A 10,541-nucleotide genomic window follows, 5' to 3' on the forward strand; every position below is an offset into this window, starting at 1 on the left:
TGCAGCCGAGAATCCTTTATCCAGCAAGTCTGTCATTTAGAATAGAAGGAGAGATAAAGGTCTTCCAAAACAAACAAAAACTGAAGGAATTTGTCACCACTAAACCAGCCCTACAAGAGATCCTAAGGGGGATCCTGTGAAACAAAGTACCAGAGACATCGCTACAAGCATAAAACATACAGACATCACAATGACTCTAAACCCGTATCTTTCTATAACAACACTGAATGTAAATGGATTAAATGCACCAACCAAAAGACATAGGGTATCAGAATGGATAAAAAAACAAGACCCATCTATTTGCTGTCTACAAGAGACTCATTTTAGACCTGAGGACACCTTTAGATTGAGAGTGAGGGGATGGAGAGCTATTTATCATGCTACTGGAAGCCAAAAGAAAGCTGGAGTAGCCATACTTATAACAGACAAACAAGACTTTAAATTAAAGGCTGTAACAAGGGTTGAAGAAGGGCATATATAATAATTACAGGGTCTATCCATCAGGAAGAGGTAACAATTATAAATGTCTATGCGCCGAATACCGGAGCCCCCAAATATATAAAACAATTACTCACAAACATAAGCAACCTTATTGATAAGAATGTGGTAATTGCAGGGGACTTTAACACTCCACTTACAGAAATGGATAGATCATCTAGACACAAGATCAATAAAGAAACAGGGCCCTGAATGATACATTGGATCAGATGGACTTGACAGATATATTTAGAACTCTGCATCCCAAAGCAACAGAATATACTTTCTTCTCGAGTGCACATGAAACATTCTCCAAGATAGATCATATACTGGGTCACAAAACAGCCCTTCATAAGTTTACAAGAATTGAAATTATACCATGCATACTTTCAGACCACAATGCTATGAAGCTTGAAATGAACCACAGAAAAAAGTCTGGAAAACCTCCAAAGGCATGGAGGTTAAAGAACACCCTACTAACGAATGAGTGGGTCAACCAGGCAATTAGAGAAGAAATTAAAAAATGTATGGAAACAAACGAAAGTGAAAATACAACAATCCAAATGCTTTGGGATGCAGTGAAAGCAGTCCTGAGAGGAAAATACATTGCAATCCAGGCCTATCTCAAGAAACAAGAAAAATCCCAAATACAAAATCTAACAGCACACCTAAAGGAAGTAGAAGCAGAACAGCAAAAGCAGCCTAAATCCAGCAGAAGAAGAGAAATAATACAGATCAAAGCAGAAATAAACGATATAGAATCTAAAAAAACTGTAGAGCAGATCAACGAAACCAAGAGTTTGTTTTTTGAAAAAATAAACAAAATTGACAAACCTCTAGCCAGGCTTCTCAAAAAGAAAAGGGAGATGACCCAAATAGATAAAACCATGAATTAAAATGGAATTATTACAACCAATCCCTCAGAGATACAAACAATTATCAGGGAATACTATGAAAAATTATATGCCAACAAATTGGACAACCTGGAAGAAATGGACAAATTCCTAAACATCCACACTCTTCCAAAACTCAATCAGGAGGAATAGGAAGCTTGAACAGACCCATAACCAGTGAAGAAATTGAATCGTTTATCAAAAATCTCCCAACAAATAAGAGTCCAGGACCAGATGGCTTCCCAGGGGAGTTCTACCAGACGTTTAAAGCAGAGATAACACCTATCCTTCTCAAGCTATTCCAAGAAATAGAAAGGGAAGGAAAACTTCCAGACTCATTCTATGAAGCCAGTATTCTTTGATTCCTAAACCAGACAGAGACCCAGTGAAAAAAGAGAACTACAGGCCAATATCCCTGATGAATATGGATGCAAAAATTCTCAATAAGATACTAGCAAATCGAATTCAACAGCATATAAACAGAATTATTCACCATGATCAAGTGGGATTCATTCCTGGGATGCAGGGCTGGTTCAACATTCGCAAATCAATCAACGTGATACATCACATTAACAAAAAAAAGAGAAGAACCATATGATCCTGTCAATTGATGCAGAAAAGGCCTTTGGCAAAATCCAACACCCTTTCTTAATAAAAACCTTTGAGAAAGTCGGGATAGAAGGAACATACTTAAACATCATAAAAGCCGTTTATGAAAAGCCCACAGCTAACATCATCCTCAATGGAGAAAAACTGAGAGCTTTTTCCCTGAGATCAGGAACACGACAGGGATGCCCACTCTCACCACTGTTGTTTAACATAGTGTTGGAAGTTCTAGCATCAGCAATCAGACAACAAAAGGAAATCAAAGGCATCAAAATTGGCAAAGATGAAGTCAAGCTTTCACTTTTTGCAGATGACATGATACTATACATGGAAAATCCGATAGACTCCACCAAAAGTCTGCTAGAACTGATACATGAATTCAGCAAAGTTGCAGGATACAAAATCAATGTACAGAAATCATTTGCATTCTTATACACTAACAACGAAGCAACAGAAAGACAAATAAAGAAACTGATCCCATTCACAATTGCACCAAGAAGCATAAAATACCTAGGAATAAATCTAACCAAAGATGTAAAAGATCTGTATGCTGAAAACTATAGAAAGCTTATGAAGGTGATTGAAGAAGATATAAAGAAATGGAAAGACATTCCCTGCTCATGGATTGGAAGAATAAATATTGTCAAAATGTCAATACTACCCAAAGCTATCTACGCGTTCAATGCAATCCCAATCAAAATTGCACCGACATTCTTCTTGAAGCTTGAACAAGCAATTCTAAAATTCATATGGAACCACAAAAGGCCCCGAATAGCCAAAGTAATTTTGAAGAAGAAGAAGACCAAAGCAGGAGGCATCACAATCCCAGACTTTAGCCTCTACTACAAAGCTGTCATCATCAAGACAGCATGGTATTGGCACAAAAACAGACACATAGACCAATGGAATAGAATAGAAACCCCAGAACTAGACCCACAAACGTATGGCCAACTCATCTTTGACAAAGCAGGAAAGAACATCCAATGGAAAAAAGACAGTCTCTTTAACAAATGGTGCTGGGAGAACTGGACAGCAACATGCAGAAGGTTGAAACTAGACCACTGTCTCACACCATTCACAAAAATAAACTCAAATGGATAAAGGACCTGAATGTGAGACAGGAAACCTTCAAAACCCTAGAGGAGAAAGCAGGAAAAGACCTCTCTGACCTCAGCCACAGCAATCTCTTACTCGACACATCCCCAAAGGCAAGGGAATTAAAAGCAAAAGTGAATTACTGGGACCTTATGAAGATAAAAAGCTTCTGCACAGCAAAGGAAACAACCAACAAAACTAAAAGGCAACCAACGGAATGGGAAAAGATATTCGCAAATGACATATCGGACAAAGGGCTAGTATCCAAAATCTATAAAGAGCTCACCAAACTCCACACCCGAAAAACAAATAACCCAGTGAAGAAATGGGCAGAAAACATGAATAGACACTTCTCTAAAGACATCCGGATGGCCAACAGGCACATGAAAAGATGCTCAACGTCGCTCCTTATCAGGGAAATACAAATCAACACCACACTCAGATATCACCTCACGCCAGTCCGAGTGGCCAAAATGAACAAATCAGGAGACTATAGATGTTGGAGAGCATGTGGAGAAACGGGAACCCTCTTGCACTGTTGGTGGGAATGCAAACTGGTGCAGCCACTCTGGAAAACAGTGTGGAGGTTTCTCAGAAAATTAAAAATATACCTACCCTATGACCCAGCAATAGCACTGCTAGGAATTTACCCAAGGAGTAATTTACAAGAGTACTGATGCATAGGGGCACTTGTACCCCAATGTTCATAGCAGCACTCTCAGCAATAGCCAAATTGTAGGAAGAGCCTAAATGTCCATCAACTGATGAATGGATAAAGAAATTGTGGTTTATATACACAATGGAGTACTACATGGCAATGAGAAAGAATGAAGTATGGCCCTTTGTAGCAACGTGGATGGAACTGGAGAGTGTGATGCTAAGTGAAATAAGCCATACAGAGAAAGACAGATACCATATGCTTTCACACTTATGTGGATCCTGAGAAACTTAACAGAAACCCATGGGGGAGGGGAAGGAAAAAAAAAGAGGTTAGAGTGGGAGAGAGCCAAAGCATAAGAGACTCTTAAAAACTGAGAACAAACTCAGGGTTGATGGGGGGTGGGAAGGAGGGGAGGGTGGGTGATGGGTATTGAGGAGGGCACCTTTTGGGATGAACACTGGGTGTTGTATGGAAACCAATTTGACAATAAATTTCATATATTGAAAAAAAATAAAATAAAAGATAAAACAATTTGCATCACTTTGTTGCTTTGTTGTGCATCTATTTTTTAGTTCTAGTGTTTTAAATAATTTTTCCTTTTAACTTCTATTGAATAATTAAAAGTGATTTACTCGATATTACAGTATTATAGTATTTTATATTTATTTATCTTTACCAATAAATTTCATTCTTATGCTTTCATGTTGTTTTTAGCAACCTTTTGTTACCTGTAGCATTTCTTATAAGACAGTATAGTGGAGATAAACTTTTTCACTTTTGTTTGTCTGAGAGTCTTTATCTCTCTGTTTATAAAGGATAGTTTTACTGGATATAGTATTCTTGGTTGGTAAATTATTTCTTTCTAAGCTTAAATGTATCATCCCCACTCTTCTTGCTTGTAAGCTTTCTGCTGAGTATCCACTGAATGTCTCAAGAGAGTCCCTTGTTTGTGACAAGTTGTGCTATGTGCAGAGTCACTTTACATTTACTGTTTTTACTATTATCCTTATGACTTTTGACAATTTGATTATAATATGCCTTGAGGATTTGTTTGGGTTCATCTTGATTGGTGTGTTTTCCACATCCTAACTCTGAATGTCCACATTTCCTTTCCCAGATTTGGGGAGTTTTACCCATTATTTCTTTGAACAAACTTTCTGGTTCTTTCTATCTAACTTTTCCTGCTGGGGTGCTGGGACACCCATAACACATATATATGATGTCCCATAAATGCTTTAATCTTTTGTTAATCATTTTTTATTCTGTTTTTTTTTCTTTTTGCTTCCCTGAATCAACTATTTTCAATGACTTATAATCTGAATTCACTGACCCTTTCTTTTGCTTGATCTAGTCTGACTTTGAACACTTCTAGTGAATTTTTCATTTCAGGTATTGTGTTCTTCAGTGCTTTGACTTCTGTTTCATACTTTTTAAAATATTCTCTGTATGTTAAAATTATTTTTGTTCATGCATTATTTTCTTGAACTTGTTGAGCTTATTTATGACAGTTATTTTGAATTATATGTGAGGTGAATCATCACCATATAATTTTTTTTTAATTTTTATTTTAATTTTTTTTAAGTTTACATCCAAATTGGTTAGCATATGGCGCCACAATGATTTCAGGACTAGAGTCCTTAGTGCCCCTTACCCATTTAGCCCATCCCTCCTCCCACAACCCCTCCAGTAACACTCAGTTTGTTCTCCATATTTATGAGTCTCTTCTGTTTTATCCCCCTCCCTGCTTTTATATTAATTTTGCTTCCCTTCCCTTAGGCTCATCTGTTTTGTCTCTTAAAGTCGTCATATGAGTGAAGTCATATCATTTTTGTCTTTCTCTGACTGACTAATTTCACTTAGCATAATACCCTCCAGTTCCATCCACATAGTTGCAAATGGCAAGATTTCATTCTTTTTGATTGCTGAGGAATACCCCATTGTGTATATATATATATATATATATATATATATATATATACCACTTCTTCTTTATCCATCCATCCATCGATGGACATTTGGGCTCTAACCATACTTGGGCTATTGTTGATAGTGCTGCTATAAACATGGGGGTGCATGTGTCCCTTTGAAACAGCACACCAGTATCTGGTGGATAAATGACTAGTAGTGCAATTGCTGGGTCGTAGGGGAGTTCTATTTTTAGTTTTTTGAGGAACCTCCATACTGCTTTCCAGAGTGGCTGCACCGCTTGCATTCCCACCAGCAATGCAAAAGAGATCCTCTTTCTCTGCATCTTCACCAACATCTGTTGTTGCCTGAGTTGTTAATGTTAGCCATTCTGACAGGTATAAGACGGTATTTCATGGTGGTTTTGATTTGTATTTCCCTGATGATGAGTGATGTTGAGCATCTTTTCTTGTGTCAGTTGGTCATCTGGATGTGTTCTTTGGAGAAGTGTCTATTCATGTCTTTCACCCATTTCTTCATTGGATTATTTGTTTCTTTGGGTGTTGAGTTTGATAAGTTCTTTATAGATTGTGGATACTCACCCTTTATTTGACATGTCATTTTCAAATATCTTCTCCCATTCTGTCGGTTGCCTTTTAGTTTTTCTGATGGTTTCCTTCACTGTGCAGAAGCTTTTTATTTTGATGAGGTCGCAATAGTTCATTTTTGCTTTTGTTTCCCTTGCCTCCTGAGACATGTTGAGTAAGAAGTTGCTGCGGCCAAGATCAAAGAGGTTTTTGCCTGCTTGCTCCTCCAGGATTTTGATGGTTTCCTGTCTTACATTGAGGTCTTTCATCCATTTTGAGTTTATTTTTGTGTCTGGTGTAAGAAAGTGATCCAGGTTCATTCTTCTGCATGTCGCTGTCCAGTTTTCCCAGCATCACTTGCTGAAGAGACTGTCTTTATTCCATTGGATATTCTTTCCTGCTCTGTCAAAGATTAGTTGGCCATAGGTTTTTGGGTCCATTTCCAGGTACTCTATTCTGTTCCATCGATCTGAGTGTCTGTTCTTGTGCCAGTACCGTACAGTCTTGATGATGACAGCTTTGTAACACAGCTTGAAATCCGAGATTGTGATGCCTCCTGCTTCGGTTTTCTTTTTCAAAATTGCTTTGGCTAATCAGGGTCTTTCTGATTCCATGAAAATTTTTGCATTATTTGCTCTAGCTCTGTGAAGAATGCTGGTGTTATTTTGATAGGGATTGCATTGAATATGCAGATTGCTTTGGATAGTATTGACATTTTAACAATTTTTGTTCTTTCTTTTCAACGTTTATTTATTTTTTGGGACAGAGAGAGACAGAGCATGAACGGGGGAGGGGCAGAGAGAGAGAGGGAGACAAAGAATCGGAAACAGGCTCCAGGCTCCGAGCCATCAGCCCAGAGCCTGACGCGGGGCTCGAACTCACGGACCGCGAGATCAGGACCTGGCTGAAGTCGGACGCTTAACCGACTGCGTCACCCAGGCGCCCCAATATTTGTTCTTTCTATCCGGAAGCATGCAGTCTTTTTCCAAGTTTTTTGTGTCTTCTTCAATCTCTTTCATAAGCTTTCTATAGTTTTCAGTGTATAGATTTTTCATTTCTTTGGTGAGATTTATTCTTAGGTATTTTATGGTTTTTGGTGCAACTGTAAATGGGATCGATTTCTTGATTTGTCTTTCTGTCACTTCATTGTTGGTGTATAGGAGTGCAACTGATTACTGTGCATTGATTTTATATCCTGTGACTTTGCTGAATTCATGAATCAGTTCTAGCAGTTTTTTGGTGGAAATTTAGGGATTTTCAAACAGAGTATCATGTCATTTGCAAAGAGAGAAAGTTTGACCTCCTCCTGGTCGATGTGGATGCCTTTTATTTCTTTGTGTTGTCTGATTGCAGAGGCTAATACTTCCAATACTATGCTGAATAACAGTGGTGAGAGTGGACATCTCTGTCTTTTTCCTGACCTTAGGGGGAAAGCTTTCGGTTTTTCCCCATTGAAGATGATATTACTGTTGGGTCATTCATATATTGCTTTTATGATCTCAAGGTATGAACCTTCTATCCCTACTTTCTTGAGGGTTTTTTTTTTTATCAAGAAAGGGTTCTGTATTTTGTCAAATGCTTTCTCTGCATCTATTGAGAGGATCATATGGTTCTTGTCCTTTCTTTTATTGATGTGATAACTCACGTTAATTGTTTTGTGGATATTGAACAAGCCCTGCATCCCAGGTATAAATCCCACTTGCTCGTGGTGAATACTTTTTTTTTAATGTATTGTTGGATCCCGTTGGCTAATATCTTGTTGAGCCTTGCATGCATGTTCATCAAGGAAATTGGTCTATAGTTCTCTTTGTTAGTGCGGTCTCTGTCTGGTTTTGGAATCAAGGTAATGCTGGCTTCATAGAAAGAGTTTGGAAGTTTTCCTTCCATTTCTATTTTTTGGAACAGCTTCAAGAGAATAGGTGTTAACTCTTCCTTAAATGTTTGGTAGAATTCTCCTGGAAAGCCATCTGGACCTGGACTCTTGTTTTGGGGGAGATTTTTGATTACTAATTCGATTTCCTTACTGGTTATGGGTCTGTTCAAACTTTCTATTTCTTCCTGTTTCAGTTTTGGTAGTTTATATGTTTCTAAGTATTTGTCCATTTCTTCCAGATTGCCCATTTTATTGGCATATAATTGCTCATAATATTCTCTTATTATTGTTTTTATTTCTGCTGTGTTGGTTGTGATCTCTCCTCTTTCATTCTTGATTTTATTTATTTGGGTCCTTTCCTTTTTCTTTTTGATCAAACTGGCTAGTGGTTTATCAATTTTGGTAATTCTTTCAAAGAACCAGCTTCTGGTTTCATTGATCTGTCCTACTGTTTTCTTGCTTTCAATAGCATTGATTTCTGCTCTCATCTTTATTATTTCCTGTCTTCTTCTGGTTCAGGGTTTTATTTGCTGTTCTTTTTACAGCTCTTTAAGGTTTAAGGTTAGGTTTTATATCTGCTGTGTCTCTTCCTTCTTTAGGAAGGCCTGGATTGCTATATACTTTCCTCTTATGACTGTCTTTTCTGCGTCTCAGAGGTTTTGGACTGTGGTATTGTCATTTCTGTTGGCTTCCATGTACTTTTTAACTTCCTCTTAACTGCTGGCTAGCCCATTCATTTTTAGTAGAATGTTCTTCAGTCTCCAAGTATTTGTTACCTTTCCAAATTTTTTCTTGTGATTGATTTCGAGTTTCATAGTGTTGTGGTCTGAGAATATGCACGGCATTATCTTGATCTTTTTGTATTTGCTGAAGGCTGGTTTGTGTCCCAGTATGTGGTCTATTCAACGTTTTTTTTTTTTTATTTTATTTTTTTATTTTTGGGACAGAGAGAGACAGAGCATGAACGGGGGAGGGGCAGAGAGAGAGGGAGACAAAGAATCGGAAACAGGCTCCAGGCTCCGAGCCATCAGCCCAGAGCCTGACGCAGGGCTCGAACTCACGGACCGCGAGATGGTGACCTGGCTGAAGTCGGATGCTTAACAGACTGTGCCACCCAGGCGCCCCAGTATGTGGTCTATTCTGGAGAGCGTTCCATGTGCACTGGAGAAGAATGTATATTCTGCTGCTTTAGGATGAAATGTTCCGAATATATCTGTTAAGTCCATCTGGTCCAGTGTGTCATTCAAACCATTGTTTCTGTGTTGATTTTTTGATTAGATGAAATGTCCATTGTTGTGAGTGGGGTGTTGAAGTCTCCTACTATTATGGTATTATTATCAATGAGTTTCTTTATGTTTGTGATTAATTGATTTATATATTTTTGTGGTTCCGCAGTTTGTGCATAAATGTTTAGAATTGTTAGGTCTTCTTGGTTCATAGACCCTTTGACTATGATATAAGGCTCTTCTGCATCTCCTGATACAGTCTTTATTTTAAAGTCTAGGTTGTCAGGTATAAGTATGGCTACTCCAGTTTTCTTTTGTTGACCATTAGCGTGGTAGATGGTTCTCCATCCCCTTACTTTCAATCTGAAAGTAAGGTCTTTAGGTCTAAAGTGGGCCTCTTGTAAACAGCAAATAGATGGATCTTGTTTTCTTTTCCATTCTGTTACCCTATATCTTTTGATTGGAGCATTGAGTCCATTGACATTTAGAGTGAGTACTGAAATATATGAATTTATTGCCATTATGATGCTTGTAGAGTTGGAGTTTCGGTGGTGTTCTCTGGTCCATTTTAATCATTGTTGCCTTTGATATGTATGTATGTATTTATGTATGTATGTATGTATATTTTCATCTTTTCTCCCCTCAGAGAGTCCCCCTTAAAGTTTCTTGCAGAGCTGATTTACTGCTCACAAACTCCTTTAATTTTTGTTTGTCTGAGAAACTTTTAATCTCTCCTTCTATTTTAAATATCAGCCTTGCTGGATAAAGAATTCTTAGCTGCATATTTTTCTGATTCAGCACATTGAATATGTCCTGCCACTCCTTTCTGGCCTGTCAAGTTTTTTTGGATAGGTGTGCTGCAAACCTGATCTGTCTTCCCTTGTAGGTTGGGACTTTTTTTCCCTTGCTGCTTTTATGATTCTCTCTTTGCCTGAGTCTTTTGTGAATTTGACTATTATATGCCTTGTTGATGGTCAGTTTTTGTTGAATCTTATGGGGGTGCTTTCTGGATTTTTATGTCTGTGTCTTTCCCCAGGTTAGGAAAGTTTTCCTCTATGATTTATTCACATAACCCTTCTACCTGTATTTCTCTCTCTTCTTCTTCTGGGATCCCTATGATTCCGATGTTGTTCCTTTTTAATGAGTCACTGATTTCTCTAATTCTTAAATCGTTTTCTTTCACCTTAATAATGCTCTTTTCTTTTCTGCTTCATTATT

This window comes from Felis catus, chromosome B4 (genome assembly GCF_018350175.1).
Source record: "Felis catus isolate Fca126 chromosome B4, F.catus_Fca126_mat1.0, whole genome shotgun sequence".
Classification (NCBI taxonomy): domain Eukaryota; kingdom Metazoa; phylum Chordata; class Mammalia; order Carnivora; family Felidae; genus Felis; species Felis catus.